The 15,388-nt window shown below is 42.8% G+C and overlaps 1 long non-coding RNA gene across 1 annotated transcript; it reads right to left on the bottom strand.

Moving 5' to 3' along the window:
- Positions 1-1,590: 1,590 nt before the first annotated feature.
- On the bottom strand, positions 1,591-4,971 carry LOC112632152. Its single transcript, XR_003121267.1, has 2 exons — positions 4,548-4,971; positions 1,591-1,809 (listed from the first exon to the last, which is right to left on the bottom strand). It is a non-coding gene; the product is annotated as an uncharacterized LOC112632152 (long non-coding RNA).
- Between the last annotated feature and the right edge of the window lie 10,417 nt (positions 4,972-15,388).

Genomic DNA, 15,388 nt, shown 5'->3' with positions numbered 1-15,388 from the left:
ATCTCTGGAGCCTGGCCTGCTGGACGCAGATGTCACAGTGCCATTCTGCCTTCCTCACTGTCATCAGAGGCTGCTGAGCAGTGGTGCTTTGCTTTGGACCATCAGAGATCAGCAAAGAAGGTTTGCTGTGCAGGACACAAGCTTCAACCGCTGTTTTTCAGTCGCACTAAGCCGTGTGAGATGTTCTCAGTTCCTACCGCTCCTTCTGCAGTAACTATAGATGTGCAATTTCTAAAGCTCATCTTTAAAGTACACGGCATGGAGTCTGAGCTCCTTCAAACAACTTCTCCCCTTCACATTCCTCACGCCGCTATTTCTAGCAGGCAGTTGACGTCTAGTCTCTGAGGTGGACATGTAAAGGCTCGGCATCTCCGATTTCCTGGGACGGCCTTCTCTTTTGATGTCCAAAACAAGACATGAACAAGCCTTTGAGGACCAGTGCGTAAGACTGGGCCCTGTCGGTTCATTCAAGTACCTCCATTAATACTTGTAGAGCAAATACATAATCTACCCATTAATGAGGTTCCATGCAGCTAATCAGCAAAGGTGAGAATCTGTGGAGCCGACATAGGCCGCCCTCCTAGGAACCTGATATTTTATTGCTGACATGCAATTTTTAATATGTTTTTTTTTTGTGTTGGGTGCTAACTAAAACGTTCATTTTTAAATAAAAATACATAAATGTTCTGATTTTTCTCAATTTGCTTCTTCAAGGCAATACAGTAGAATACTATTACTTGGATGTTCAAATAAAATACTAAAAAAGAAGAAAAAACAAAAAGAAAACCACAGTTCTCAAAAAACAAAACAATTCTATTCAATCACCACCCCCTGCTTTCATAGGGAGGCATATATGTATTTCTAGTCCCCAGTGTTGACATCATTAAAGGTTTTCCATTGCAATTTTCTATTTTGATGAAGAGAAATATTGTGCAATATTTGTCATTCAATGCAGCCAACGCTCAAGTGTCCAGCTCAATAGCCCTTCAGCTCCCTGCATAGTGGTCCCTGTAGCAATTCACGTTTAAAAACTATTCTATACGTTATATCACTTCATCAGCATCAGAACCTTAGGAGGCCCAAAGAATACCAAGCCCCAGGGCACCCAGCAAACTGCAAAGCACTTGAATTAAATTATTTCCCCTGAAGCAACCACCATCATACCTACGCAATATGATAAGCTGATCAAAGAGATTTGTGTTTCATTAGGAGTCGAGGATAAAATTGATAATGGATAGAGAGATGTTTCTGTGCAGTGTATGGTAATAATGAGGAATGAAGTAGTTAGCTTTTTGACACTTGGATGATCAGCGATTAGCTGCTAGATGCTTTTGAAACAATAGTTTATTTGTATGTCATATGTCTTGGTGAAAAAAATCTCACTGGTATTATCAGTGAGTAGATCTTTCAAAAGTGAAATGGGAGCCCCGTCAGTGAGTCGCACACACTACCTTTTTAGGACAGAAGGGTGGCATACGCTTGGTGTTTTGCACTGAGGGCATTTGTGATTGTGCCAGGAGTTCAGAGCTGTAACTCATTGCCATAAAACCCCACATTTTTTCTTACAAATAAATGGGCCAAACCAGCATGTTCATTGTTTGTAGATTACTTGTAACTGTTTACACAATCCTCGTAATTTCTTCCAGTGAGGAGGGATGATGTGCCCCAGCAGAAGGAGGAGGGAGAGGCTGAACCAAGCCACTGTGAGGCGTCTCAGACATTCATGCGGCAAACGTGGTACCATAGGACTCTCACACAAGGGCTTCTGCGCACACAGGCACCTGCTCAGTCCTGTTCCAGGGTCAGGTTCTGGGCACTGAGACAAGAAGCAGATGGGACTGGAAACGACAACTGTTCCCTCCCCTCTCCTTCCAACTCCCGCTCTAACCACACAACCGTGCACTGTACAGATGCAGAGATGTCACCAAAGTGGGTGTTTGAACACTGGATCCAGAAGTGGGGATGACACTCGGGTTCCCCATGACCATCCTTGCCTTGGGCACCTTCCTCGTTGAGGTCCCCATGAGGAGATGAAGAAAAGCTTCAAGGGCCAACAGAGAGCAGAGATGTTGGGTTCACCCACTAACCCATCTCTCTGCCCCCCAGAGTGAGATTCCAGTTCCTCGGCTGCCTGCACCAGGGGCGTGAGGCTGCCACCACCCAGCGCGCTCATCAGCCTCAGAAAACCATCCAGACCTGAGAGACCCGAAGGGCAATTCCAACAGGGAAACCTGTAGAACCAGCAATGATTTAAAACAAACAAAAAAAGCAAGCAAACCCCTCAGGAATGCAGACTGTTTCCTCATCTTCCTTTTGGACCTGTCTTCCTTGCAAATTCCTTCCAAGAAGGGACGACTCTTCCGTCTCCAGCTGTCTCTGCTTTGCCGCGGTTACTTGGTCATTGGTGGCATTATCCACTTCAATACGGAATTAGCAGCAATGTCAACTCCAATGTGTACTTACAGAGAATGACAAAAGCTTTATGTGAATACAGTAAGAAAATGCTTGCGTACTTACAGCACCTGGCATCTGCCCCTGGGGAGTGCAGTTTAAGTGGCACAGTTCCCCCGATTTCAATAATTTATTACATCTTTGCCATAAAATGAATGAAGGGGAAAGCCAGTCATTATCCATTTTAAGATGTGAACAGGGACTAAAGGCAGAGCCGTGCGCTGCACAAAACAAAAACTATTGGGATTGGAACCTTCGGTGCTCTCAGACGTTTCACCTGAAGGTGTTCTTCCAGTGTCCAGGAGCCCACGGCAGCAGCGTGAGCCAAGTCACACATGGAGGCCCTCCTAGGAATCTGATATTTTAAAATCATCAAGGATTTTAATTAAAAGGAAATTCCGTGTACAAAAGGAAAATACATATTCCCTTTTTATTCTCTCCTCAGATGTGTCTCGTGAGACAGCTTTATTCACTTCTCTTGGGGTGTCTTTAAGACGTGTATCACAAGTAGCGCAGCAGAGCCTCCTTTCTGTGATGCTGTTGGTCTGCGGTGCTCAGGTGTGGTGAGTGAGCCTGTCCTTCCCAGTGAGGGCCACAGGGGCTCTTCCTGCGTTTGCGTCCCTGCACGCTGCGTTCCTGTATCTGATTTTATTTTTGCAGCCCCTCAAAGGCTCTTGGTATGTCCCAGAGCGAGTTAACTTGCTGTTGAAAGTCTGGATACATCTGGGCCTGGCGCGGTGGCTCAAGCCTGTAATCCCAGCACTTTGGGAGGCCGAAGCAGGCGGATCACGAGGTCAGGAGATCGAGACCATCCTGGCTAACACGGTGAAATCCCGTCTCTACAAAAAATACAAAAAACTAGCCGGGCGTGGTGATGGGCGCCTGTAGTCCCAGCTTCTCGGGAGGCTGAGGCAGGAGAATGTGAACCCGGGAGGCGGAGCTTGCAGTGAGCTGAGATCCGGCCACTGCACCACAGCCTGGGCGACAGAGCCAGACTCGGTCTCAAAAAAAAAAAAAAAAGAAAGAAAGAAAGTCAAAGTCTGGATGCATCTGTTGAAGGTAGCTGACCTCTTTTCTGTAACTACCCCAATGTCTCCTTATCTCCTACCTCAGGACGCACATGTATCTTGGGGCTAGTCCATTCAGAAAGCCTATGGAGGTGGCTGCCAGCTTAATGAATTGAATCCTAGCAACCAAGGAGAGTTCAACATTTGAAAAATTAATATATTTTCAATCATCAAGGTCTACATTGTACCAAATTGTGTTTGTCTAGTGGCTAGGATTGATACTAATGTTTGAGTAAAACTAATTAGATGAGAAAGAGAAAGTTGAAAATGATCAGCATGAAAACTGACTCACTGGAGAGATCTCAAGCCAAAAGCCTCCCGAGATGTTCCTGCACTGGCCATTTCTAACTATCCAGCAGGGACTGAAGTATCACGGTAGCAAGGGTGAAACTAGATTTTCAGATTAAAGAAAAGAAATCCGTGATAATATTATCCCACCCCCTTAAATATTTTGCTACTGAAAAAAAAGATTTTACCTATAATAAAATATTCAGGTGAACCTTTTTTATGCAAAATGGACGGAGAGTCTTAACCAAAAACACCTAAGTATTATTTAAATTTCTCATGCTTCTTATAGATGAGTCAAAAAATATATCCTTGATTCTGAACTTATTAGAGCCATATGGCCAATCATAAAAAAAATACGCCTCTCTCAACACTTTCACTGAGGAGGAGCAGGTTGAGGAGCGTGGATCCACGCTAGCCCTCTTGGGCAAGCCAGGCAGTCTGTTCAGGAAACATCTCTTTAAAAATAGCAGCAAGAGTTTCGCTTTTCATTTAGACATTGGTTTACCTATCCTCCACTAACAGCCTGTTAAAATACCATCCCAGTGACTGACATATTTGCAAAAATTATTGTAGTTCTCAGCCTCGTGGGAGGCCCCAACTGAGAAAGCAATATGTGGCTGTCTTTCAGGTAAAGCCTTAACTAGAATCTCAGACCCAACGCTGAAAGATGTCACGCACCCCAGGAATAGAGTGTGGTCCTTCTAGGAAGGGCCATTTCCTGCCTATGTCCTTTTCTCTCACCTGAAAGAACCAGAGCAGCCCAGGGAGCAGGGGCCGCCGGTCCCGCAGGGAGCCTCCTACCTCATGACCTCATTACGTGCCTATCCCCAAAGCCGAGTCACTCTGCTCCTGATTCCCAGATTCTGGCCTGTGTTTTCTTCATCAGGTTTATCTTGATGCCTGTCATGCAGTATTCCTTGAAAGTCAGCATCCCTCAAATTCCTGTCATTCCCAGGAAACATGGACTGTGTTTCAACAACCTCAGGCACCTTTTATGACGTGGAAGGCCGCAGAAAGCACGGCTCATTGACACACTGCTGTGTCCTGTTTTTGTCTGGGCGGTGCAACCTTTGACAGAGTAGTGGACCTGGGCCATGTGGGAGAGGCCACCACAACTGCCCAATGGGAGTGTCACAATTCCCTGAGCTATCAGAGCCAGACTGCCCCGGAATGTAGACTCGGACCCGGAGCTGATGTCACAATCACAGAGTTCACTATTCAGTGAATGCAGGATTCCTAAGTTTCCATCAGGGTTGAGGCACTGCACAGAGACTCCGAGAATAAACCATGCAATAGAGGCACAGCTGTTCGCTGAGCCTACCCTGCAATGGAGGTGGGCAGGATTCAAATAGAAATAAGTGCATAAATAGCAATTTGAGGGACCAGACAGTGCATGATGGGAGCATGCCAGAAAAACAAAAAATCGCTGGTGTTCTTTCTGCACAGGCCAATCCACAGGTGCATGTGGATAGTCTACAGTCAAAATATTGGTTCTCAATTAAGTACATTCATTGTTTAGGGATCTAATTAATTTAAATCATATTAATAAATATCTGTGCAATCTTAACTTGGACAGGTCACTTAAACTCACTGGTCTCTCTTACCTTCTCTGAATAAGGATGTTAAAATTGATGAGCATAAAATTTCCTTCTAACATTACGATTCTAAGATTCAGCAATAATAATAGAAATCAAGGTAATTATCCCTGATCTAATTATGGTGTAATTAGGAAGCAGATGATGTGCTGGTGATAATGGCGGCTGATGGTTTCTCTGCCTGCTGAGTTTCACGCCCGTACAACTTGCTCTCCGAAATGGATTTTGAGTTTGGAGTAGCGCGCTGATTGCGAGACATTGTTATTCTGAACCCCAGTGTCTGTTAAGTGGCATTTAATTAGTCACATGAAATGCTGACTCATCCGTTGTCGAAGTCTTCATTCAGAAGAGAAATGTCCATTCAAGACAGATTCAGCAAAATTCGTAATAAAAGAAGTTGTCTGGGGTTTTCTGTTCAGAATGGAACACGCAGGAAACTAAGAGCACGCTTGGCTTATTTCAGTCCTTTGAGAACTTTATTTTTTTCATTGGAGATTGTATATATCCACGTTCACTTAGCACCTATATATTTATAGATTTTGATTTCATCATGATAATTTTGGAAAATCAAGGGGTAACGGGTTTCTTTTTTAAAAACAGAAATGTAAGTGTGGAAAAAAAAGAGATATATCTCATCTCTGAGAATCACATTTACTTGAGGTTTTAGAGAATATATACATTTTTAATAATTAAAAAGTTATGTTATTAGTTGGAATGCAAGTTTGGCAGAAATATCAGGATAAAGCAGGAGATTCTGGAAACAGTCTCTTGTGGCCGACGACACTGAACCCCTTCACCGTCCCCCATAAGACGTCTGTCCAGTTTTGTCAGGAAAGCCATCGATTTGCTCGTTAGAAGCTGCAGCTCAGTATGTTGTCCTGTCAGAGCTTTGCAGCTGAGATTGCAGCTCTCCCCTGTGGGCTGTCAGTGAGCGTCCGCTCTAGTCTTGGTGGCTGCTGCAAGAGGGCACGCAGAGTCTTACCTCGGTGTGCAGCTGTGCCATTCGCTAGCTGCTTGCTGGCTTGAATATTTCCAGCTGTAGATTCTGAGGCATTTGTGATAGGGCCACATTGTCATACAGAGGAAATTTCTTCCTGGATCTCTCCAATAAAACCTCCTGAGCAATAGTCTTCTCTGTCTACCAACAAAAGATTCTCCAAAGCGCAGGTTGTTCATTGTCCAATAACAGAGAAAAACAATTTCAACGAATAAAAAAACACTTTATGTTTTATCTTGTCCAGTAAAGACTTTCCATTTTAGAAGGAGCTTTTATATTATATCATCATGACCCAAAACTTCGGCTTACTTTCATCTGCCAAAAGAAGTGCTCTTATTTTAATTTGTTCCAAACCTATAGAAATTAGTCCATTTCCCCCTATATCCTCTAATAATAAAGCTATCTCAGGGTATGCTTTGCTTTTTTTTTGTTTTGTTTTGTTTTGTTTTGTTTTTGAAACAGAGTCTTGCTTTGTCATCCAGGCTGGAGTGCAGTGGTGAGCTCTTGACTCACTGCAGGCTTCGCCTCCTGGGTTCAAGCGATTCTCCCACTTCAGTCTCCCAAGTAGCTGGGATTACAGGTATGTGCCACCATGCCCAGCTAATTTTTGTATTTTTAGTAGAGATGGGGTTTTACCATGTTGGTCAGGCTGGTCTTGAACTCTTGGCCTCAAATAATCTGCTTGTCTTGGCTGGGATTACAGGCATGAGCCATCTCGCCTGGCCTCGGGTATCATTTTCTAGGGTTTACATGACAAATGTTAGAGACGTCATGACCTTTCACCCCACTGGAATACAGCCCAGTTTAGAACACAATTAACTATTCTATTCCTAGGCTGTAAGAAAAGAGAATCTAGTTAAATAAGAAATGTCCAGAGCCACCTTGTAAATGTCCACGTTAGTCTCTTTTTACCACCATTTGGGTACTGAAAAATTTATGCAAGCAGCAGACTCTGTGTGACTCGAGCCCTTAAAATGCAGTCTTTTTGTTGGTAAACCGGCATGTCCTCTGTTGTTAATAGAGTGTCATTCCTCACTGTGCGACACTTAGGATGCACATTTTCTTTATGTGTGCTGTTTCACATCTTCCAATAGTAACTTAGAATAGTCTATCTTCAGTTCCAGTTAAACTCATGGTGTAGGCTAGTATATTTATCTAAATTAGGGTTATTTGATTTCGCTGAGGTATATAGTAAAGAAACAGCCACAAATCACATTTAAGAGAAAGCAGAAAATTGAATGGTTGTTCCTAACGTTCACGGAAAATGACAGGGTCTTAAGAGACCACCCAATTTCCTGGTCCAAAGCAGGAAGACAATTCAGTTTGTCAAACTCTTGGATACTGATGCCAATTTAAGAAACTCTCATTGTTTTTGAGCTGTGTTAACATTGCCGTATTTTTATGAAATTTTTTAAATTACCCTAAAGGAAACATTCTGATTATCGGTATTATTTACCTAGGCCTAGATGGAATAATAACAAATACAAAGAATTGACAAGTTAGAAGAGGTAAAGATTTTTTTATATTTATTCCCTTTCTGATTGATCATCAGAAACCATTTTAAGTTATTTCAAGTAAATATCTAAGCATGTAGCAAAAATGTAAATGGCCAACCTGTTCAGGTTTGTGACTGTGTACTTGTCTCTAATTGTCCACTGTTAGAAAAATCATCTTCCCATTTCTTCCTTTGCCCTTTGGGTGTTCGTCAACAGGTCATTGGAGAATGAACATTAGACCAAGCCAATGTCCAGGCACCTTGTTTCCTTTGGGAATCTGGCCTTATCTAGCAGGGATCCACAGGTACACAATTTAAACCTCTGGTGCTCAGACTTGGCCTCAGTGGTCCTGCCTTCAGTGGCGCCCAGTTCAAATCTCTCATCCTCTCTCACTGCTGAGGCCACCTGAGCTACTACACTTTCAATATGGGCTTCATTTTCTCTTCATCTTTAATCCCTTCCTTCTGAGTTTGGTTTCACTCTGAGCTATTGCTTTCTTCACTTTCTCTCCCCTTTAGTGGTTCTGTGGACAGCCTTCTGGGTTCCATCCTATGACTCAATTGGTCCCTGAGGCTTTCCCTCTATGAAAATTGACTCAGGATGGATTAAAGATTTATATGGAAGACCTGAATCTATAAAAACACTAGAAGAAAAGCTAGGGAAAACTCTCTTGGATGTTGGTCTAGGGAAAGAATTTATGAGTAAGACCTCAAAAGCACAGGCAACAAAACCAAAAATAGATTAAAAAAAAAAAAACTTCTGTTCAGCAAAAATAAATAATCAGCAGAGTGAACAGACAACCTACAGAATAGGAGACAATACTTGCACACTATGCATCTACTAGGGCACTGATATCCAGAATTGACAAGGAACTCAAACAACTCAACACCAACAACAAAATAATCCCATTGAAAAGTGGGCAAAGGATGTGGACAGACATTTTTTAAAAGAAGACACACAAATGACCAAAAAGCATATTAAAAAAATGCTCAACATCACCAATTATCAGATAAATGCAAACTAAAACCACAATGAGATGCCGTATGACACCAGTCAGAAAGCCTGTTACAAAAACAGAAAAAGAAAAGAAAAAACAGGTGTTGGTGAGGATGTGGAGAGAAAGGAGGACTTAAACACTATGGCAATGTGAGTTTCTACTCTGAAAGTTGCATCTCAGAGCACAGGCTCTGGTGTGAGCATATGTGCAGAGCACCATGCTGTGCACAGGCTGCATACCACCACAGCGGTAAACCAAGTGACTGTGCTGATGAGGAAGCCTGGATTGTGTTAGAATGCCATTTCCAACTTTATTTTTAAATGATTGTGAGGATTCGTGACAGTATAAATGATTGCGAGCATTTGTGATAGTAACTCTTGATGATATGTTTTCTCTTGAGATGGAAGAAGGGAAACTGGCACATTAAATTACTGTTGTCAAGTTTCTTTACTTTTCAATCACAAACCCATTTTGTTTTGTTTTTGTTTTTGTTTTTGTTTTTGTATTTTGAGACAGAGTTTTTGAGTTGGAGCACTCCGGGCTGGAGAGCAGTGGCACCACCTCGGCTCACTGCAACCTCTGCCTTCTGGGTTCAAGTGATTATCCTGCCTCAGCCTCCCGAGTAGCTGGGATTACAGGTGTGCACCACCACACCCAGAAAATTTTTGTATTTTTAGTAGAGACGGGGTTTTACCATGTTGGCCAGGCTGGTTTTGAGTTCCTGACCTCAGGTGATCTACTCACCTCGGCCTCCCAAAGTGCTGGGATTACAGGCGTGACCCACTGGGCCTGGCCCATAAACCCATTTTGAAATCACCCCTACTTGCTTTTGAATTCATGAAGGAACGTCTGTCCAAAGGTGGGGAGCACCACTGCAGGTCCCTAGCAAAAGGCAGCTCCAGGCAGACAAAGGTCCCACCAAAATTAAAGGAACCAGAAATCAAACACAGTAATATTATTGGTAGAGGTTTTAAAAGACTATTCCTAGAAACACATTTTCTTTTTTGAAACTGTTTCTGAAAAATTAAAAGGTAGCTCAAGAATCTTTCAGCAACAACTGTAGAAAAAAAAAATCAGGCCTGTAACCCCAGCATTTTGGGAGGCCGAGGCAGGAGAATTGTTTGAGCCCAGGAGTTCAAGACCAGCCATCTCTAAAAATTAAAAAAATAATAATAATTAACCAGGCATGGGAGCACATACCTGTAGTTGCAGCTTCTCAGGAGGCCAAGGTGAAAGGATCGCCTGAGCCCAAGAGGTTAAGGCTGCGGTGAGCCCTAATCATGCCACTGCACTCCAGCCTGGGTGACAGAGTGAGCCATGTCTCAAAAAATAAATAAATACATGAATTAATAGAAAAAAATATCTCAAATTGTTTTACTAGTTGGTAAAAGTATTAGTCTTCTGATTCTCTAGTAAGCCCTTTTCCTTGAACTTTGGTCACTCCCTGATTATTTGAATATTTCTTTCTAAAGTACATTTGGGTTTAGGGTGCCCACATTTTTTTCAATTTAATGCTCATGACTTGCCTCATTTTAAAAGGGAAGCATCCCAGGCTCAGAAGGTGAGAGTTCCCAGGAGAGGTGATGTGTGAAGCAGCTGGGGAGGGTTCTGAGATTCCGATCGCAGGCCCTTGTCTCGTACTTTTTAAAGTTCTCTTGTCTGGGCTTTTGCTGAATTAATTAAAAAAAAAAAAATTGAAATCCCAGCTACTCAGGAAGCTGAGGCAGAAGAATGGCTTGAACCCCGGAGGTGGAGGCTGCAGTGAGCCGAGTTTGCGCCACTGCACTCCAGCCTAGGCAATAAGTCCAAAACTTCATCTGAAAAAAAAAAAAAATTGAAGAGCACATTGTATTTTTTCTATTCTTAATTCCCGCTATTTTGGAACTTAGGATGTTTTAATTACTCAGGAAGTAAAATTTAGCACTTGCTTGTGGACCCATAGACAGCTGAAGAACAGGGTTTCCAATCTCTCTCCCTCTTCCAAATATACATATGTTATGTGTACACATGAGTTATGTATTTATACTGTGCACATAGATATGCACGCATGTGCATACATGTAATATCACATACACGATTTCATATATATGCTATATGTACATATATATACATTAGTTATAGAGGTATATTGCACATATAGATATATATATGCACATACATGTAATACACACACACACTTACATGCATGTCAGGGTTTTTTAACCCCAGCACTACTGGCATCATTTGCAACCAGGCGATTTCTCCTTGGGGGGGTTTTTCTGTGCACCGTCAGATACTCTACCCCTGGCCTTCACCTGTGTGATGCCAGAAGCATCCTTTTCCCAGTTCTGACACCAAAAATATCACTAAACATTTCCAAATACCTCCCAGGGGAGCAAAATTTCCCCCACTGATGAAGAGCAACTGATATAAAAGCCTATTTTCTTCAAAAAAAAAAATACACAAAATGTAAAAATTCCCTACATATCTAAAAATAAATGAAAATGCAATTGAGTTCTATCACCAAATTAGCTGTTGGGGAATAAAAAAGAAACAGCAGATTTAAAAATCATTTCTGTCATCTCATTACCCGCAGACCACAGTTTTCACAGTCCAACCTTCTGCATTTTGACCAGATCCTCACAATTCTGAAATCACTGTTTCATCCATATTTCAATAACTTCAATAGTCTCAAATGCAGAAAGGGAATATTGTTCTGCATTTTATCTTCAGATTTCCTTCCAACTATCTTTGGAGGTTTATCAAGTAAATGTGACTGTCTTGTGACTCTATCTATTAATGTACCACTTCATGTGTGTCTTGAGATTATAATAGAAAACATCGCTTACATCAAGAGACTTGTGACTAAGTTTTAAAATCCCAAAGCTCTCGTGATTCATAAACTATGCAGTTCGCAGACTCGAGGGTGTTCAGTGTTGAGTAAGCTCCGGTGTGGTGGATGCTGTCCGACGTGACCAGCAAACAGGCAACCCATTCACTAGGGAGGAGGCCACCCCCTGCAGGCTTTTACCCCTTTCTGTGTGGGCTCTGAGGATGTCAACCCCCCGTGTCTTAGCCTCCGCTGCACAGTTGCTTCCTGAGAAGATCCTCCCTATGAGGTTGGGGTCATTCAATCAAGTAATCCTACTGAATAATTGTATCCCCCTTTCATCTATTTGGTGGCAGCAAAAGCATCAAATTCCAGGCCCTGACATGGAGAATCTCACAGTCTAGTGGGCTTTTGACGTCTATCCCATCAAATTGCCAGAGAGTCAAAGTTTCATTGTAACCTTATACATAACTACTATTCAAGGGGCTGTGATTTTCAAGGCTGCTGAACAAGACTGATATTATCAAGATTTAAAAAAAAATGAACGCAAAACAATCAAACAAAACATTCTAGGTTGTTTACTGAGAATGCCTTTGAGTAGAAATGCTCTGAACAGTAACGTTTCCCGAGAGTGAAGTGGAAATAAAATTACCCCGAGTTCATCTGAAAATAGTCAGGGTTTGGATAACAAAGCAAGGTTCATGTAGATAGACAGGTCTGTTATCGGACGCAAAGAGGAAGGTTACTTTTCCTGCCAGATAGGATTATTGGCACTCACGTCACAGGAGAAGACCCTGAAGGTGGAACCTCTCTGGAGGGCCTGAGGACCACAAGGAGACCTGTGTGCCTAGAGCAAAGTGAGCCCAGGCATTATGGCTGGGCGGTGAGGGGAATTCTTGGAGCAGTGAAATGGATTTGGCTCTTTCCCTTACAGACTGTGGGTCTTCACCATAAACTCAGATGCCTTCAGCAGCCAGACTGACAGCATAAGTGAGTTCAGGAAAAAGCAAATGTGCCCCTAAATCTGTATTGCATTTTATCAGGTTGGATAGACACACATTCTGAAAAATATTTTTATAATCACAAAATGAATCCTGCTTCATGATGGTCAGGGGTAACTCACCTGGGGTATGAATGTTGGAGATCCGTCATGGGTCCTGGGGACACCGGCCCTTCCCAGCTCGAGTTTGGTGGCCATGGAAGAACGCTCGGTGTCTAGAAAATTACATTTTGTTGAGAGAAGCTCAAGTTGGGACTTTTCAGTGCTTAACTATTGATTTAAAATTCTTTACAACTCTCCAAAGAAAACACGCCTGTACCTCAGCTGACCCACAGTCAAACGGTGTGAGGCTCTGGACTGCTCATTCTCCAGTGACCAATGAGAAGACAAGGCTCCAAGAAGCCCCAGGACTCCCAGTCCCAACTACAGGCTGCAGACAGACGCTGGCCCTGCGACCAAGTGCCAAGGCCAGAATGCTTCACTGTGACCCAAGTGAGATTCATCCAGTCATTCTGTCTCACTAATCACCCCCAAAAAGTGATGAAGCTTTACACACCGAGGAGTCTCTCCTTCCATTTGCTGTGGTCTTAGTCCCTTCAGGCTGCTGGAACAAAATACCACAGCTGGGTGGCTTATCAACAGCAGACACCGATGTCTCAAGGTTCTGGAGGCCAGACGTCCACATCACGGCACCAGCAGACTCGTGTCTGGGGAGGCCTTGCTTCCTGGCTCATAGACTGTGTCTTCTCTCTGTGTCCTCGCCTGGTAGAAGGGGCAAAGGATTTTTCTCTGGGGACTCTTTCATGAGGGCACTAATCTCATTCATGAGGATTTCACTCTCATGACTGAATCACGTCCCAAAGGCCTCCCCGCTCCAGCACTCCCACCTTGGAGGTTGAGCTTCAACCTATGAATTTGGAAGAGGCTCAAACATTCAAACCATGGCAGACCTAAAGGCCTGGTACATTCCATGATGTTTTTCTAAGCACCATTGATATCTGCTTCTCCAGGAGGCCTATCTTGACTACCTTCACTTACTTTTAATCTTATAAATATGTGTCATAGAAACCCAACTGTCATGTTTGTCTCTATTTCATTTCAGCTCTCCAGTTATTTCATTTTATTATTTACTTATTTATTTTTTACAGAGTCTTGCTCTGTCGCCCAGGCTGGAGTGTGGTGGCACAACCTCAGCTCACTGCAACCTCCGTCTCCCAGGTTCAAGCGATTCTCGTACCTCTGCCTCCCGAGTAGCTGGGATCACAAGAATGCACCACCACGCTTGGCTAATTTTTGTATTTTTTAGTAGAGATGGGTTTCACAATGTTAGCCAGGTTGGTCTCAAGCTCCTGACCTCAGGTGATCCTCCCGCCTGGACCTCCCAATGTGCTGGGATTACAGGCATGAGTCACTGTGCCTGGCCTCAGCTCTCTAGTTCTATACACAGACAACCCATGTTTCCTCACTGCAGACTACATTCTATTTAATTTGAAGGAAGGCCTGTGTGCTGAGTGGGTGTGTGTGTGTGCAGTGTTTCTAATACTCGCATGACAGCTCAGAGTACACAGATCTGCACAGCAACCCTGAGTGATGCCGTCAGGGCCATAGCAACACAGGCACAACTATGTAAGGACATCACTGAGAGAGTGGAAGGAAAGCCTCGGGGTTAGAGAAGGGAGTCCCTGGGCTATTGAAATAGCCAAGCAAAAAAAAATTCTTTTTAGAAAAATAAATAATATTGTGAAAGTATCATATGCCACACAAACATAAATTGTATTCTACTATGATACTGATGGGAAATGCATGACTTTCTTTCATCTAGGACCAAAACGTCTGAAGCCAAAACAAGTTGTTATTCACACCACTGGCTAATGAAATTAAACAGAGCAATCAGCCCATCCGGGTAAAAACTGCAGCTTTCCTGCTAACGTTCTAGTGATCTCTAGACCTATGCATGTCAGATGCATTTTATATGTTTTGGAAAATACGATTTTAGTTTGTGTCCTAAAATCTGATCATCATAATTCAATTGAGGTCATCCGGTAACTCTAAAGACAGAAGTGTGATTTTTAAAGATAAAGATTTGGGGCAGGCAAGATGATGCTGTGCTTCTTCAGACAGGACATCTGAGCATTTAAGTGTTTAGAATGTGGGATGTGTTGCAATCTCCTCTCACACAATGTGCAGTGGTGACGGAGTGGGCTCTGACCTTTGTGTCCAAGTTGCTAAGCTTCCCAGGAGCCGACCCAGCTTCACTGAGGACGCGTTCGCACTGGGCTGGCCCCCAGGTCTGCCACCAGCGAGAGATGCACCTTTAGGAAATCACCACATCTGTTTATGTCTTGCTCATGAATGGGGCTCCTTGTGTCTGTCCCATGCATCTCACGTAACTGTAAGAAGAAATACATCAATGACATCACACATGGAGAACAAACTGGTCTCAATTAAATCCTCTATTGGTTTCATACGCTCCAAGGTATTAAAACATAAGAAACAATATTTTTATAAACCAAAAGGCAAAGTTGTAAAGGAAGAAAGATGTGCCTATAAAGGCCAATGACAAAGACAGACAATTTGTTTGGCAATAATAATTATAATACATTAAAACCTTTATCATTCAACAAATATGAGTATGTTGACTTTGGACCAGACACGACGACACAAAACCACAAGATAAATATTTATACA

The sequence above is a fragment of the Theropithecus gelada genome, chromosome 9 (assembly GCF_003255815.1).
Source record: "Theropithecus gelada isolate Dixy chromosome 9, Tgel_1.0, whole genome shotgun sequence".
NCBI classification, from domain to species: Eukaryota; Metazoa; Chordata; class Mammalia; order Primates; family Cercopithecidae; genus Theropithecus; species Theropithecus gelada.
Note: the sequence above shows the minus strand (reverse complement) of the source record. Positions and strands in the feature narration are given on the sequence as shown.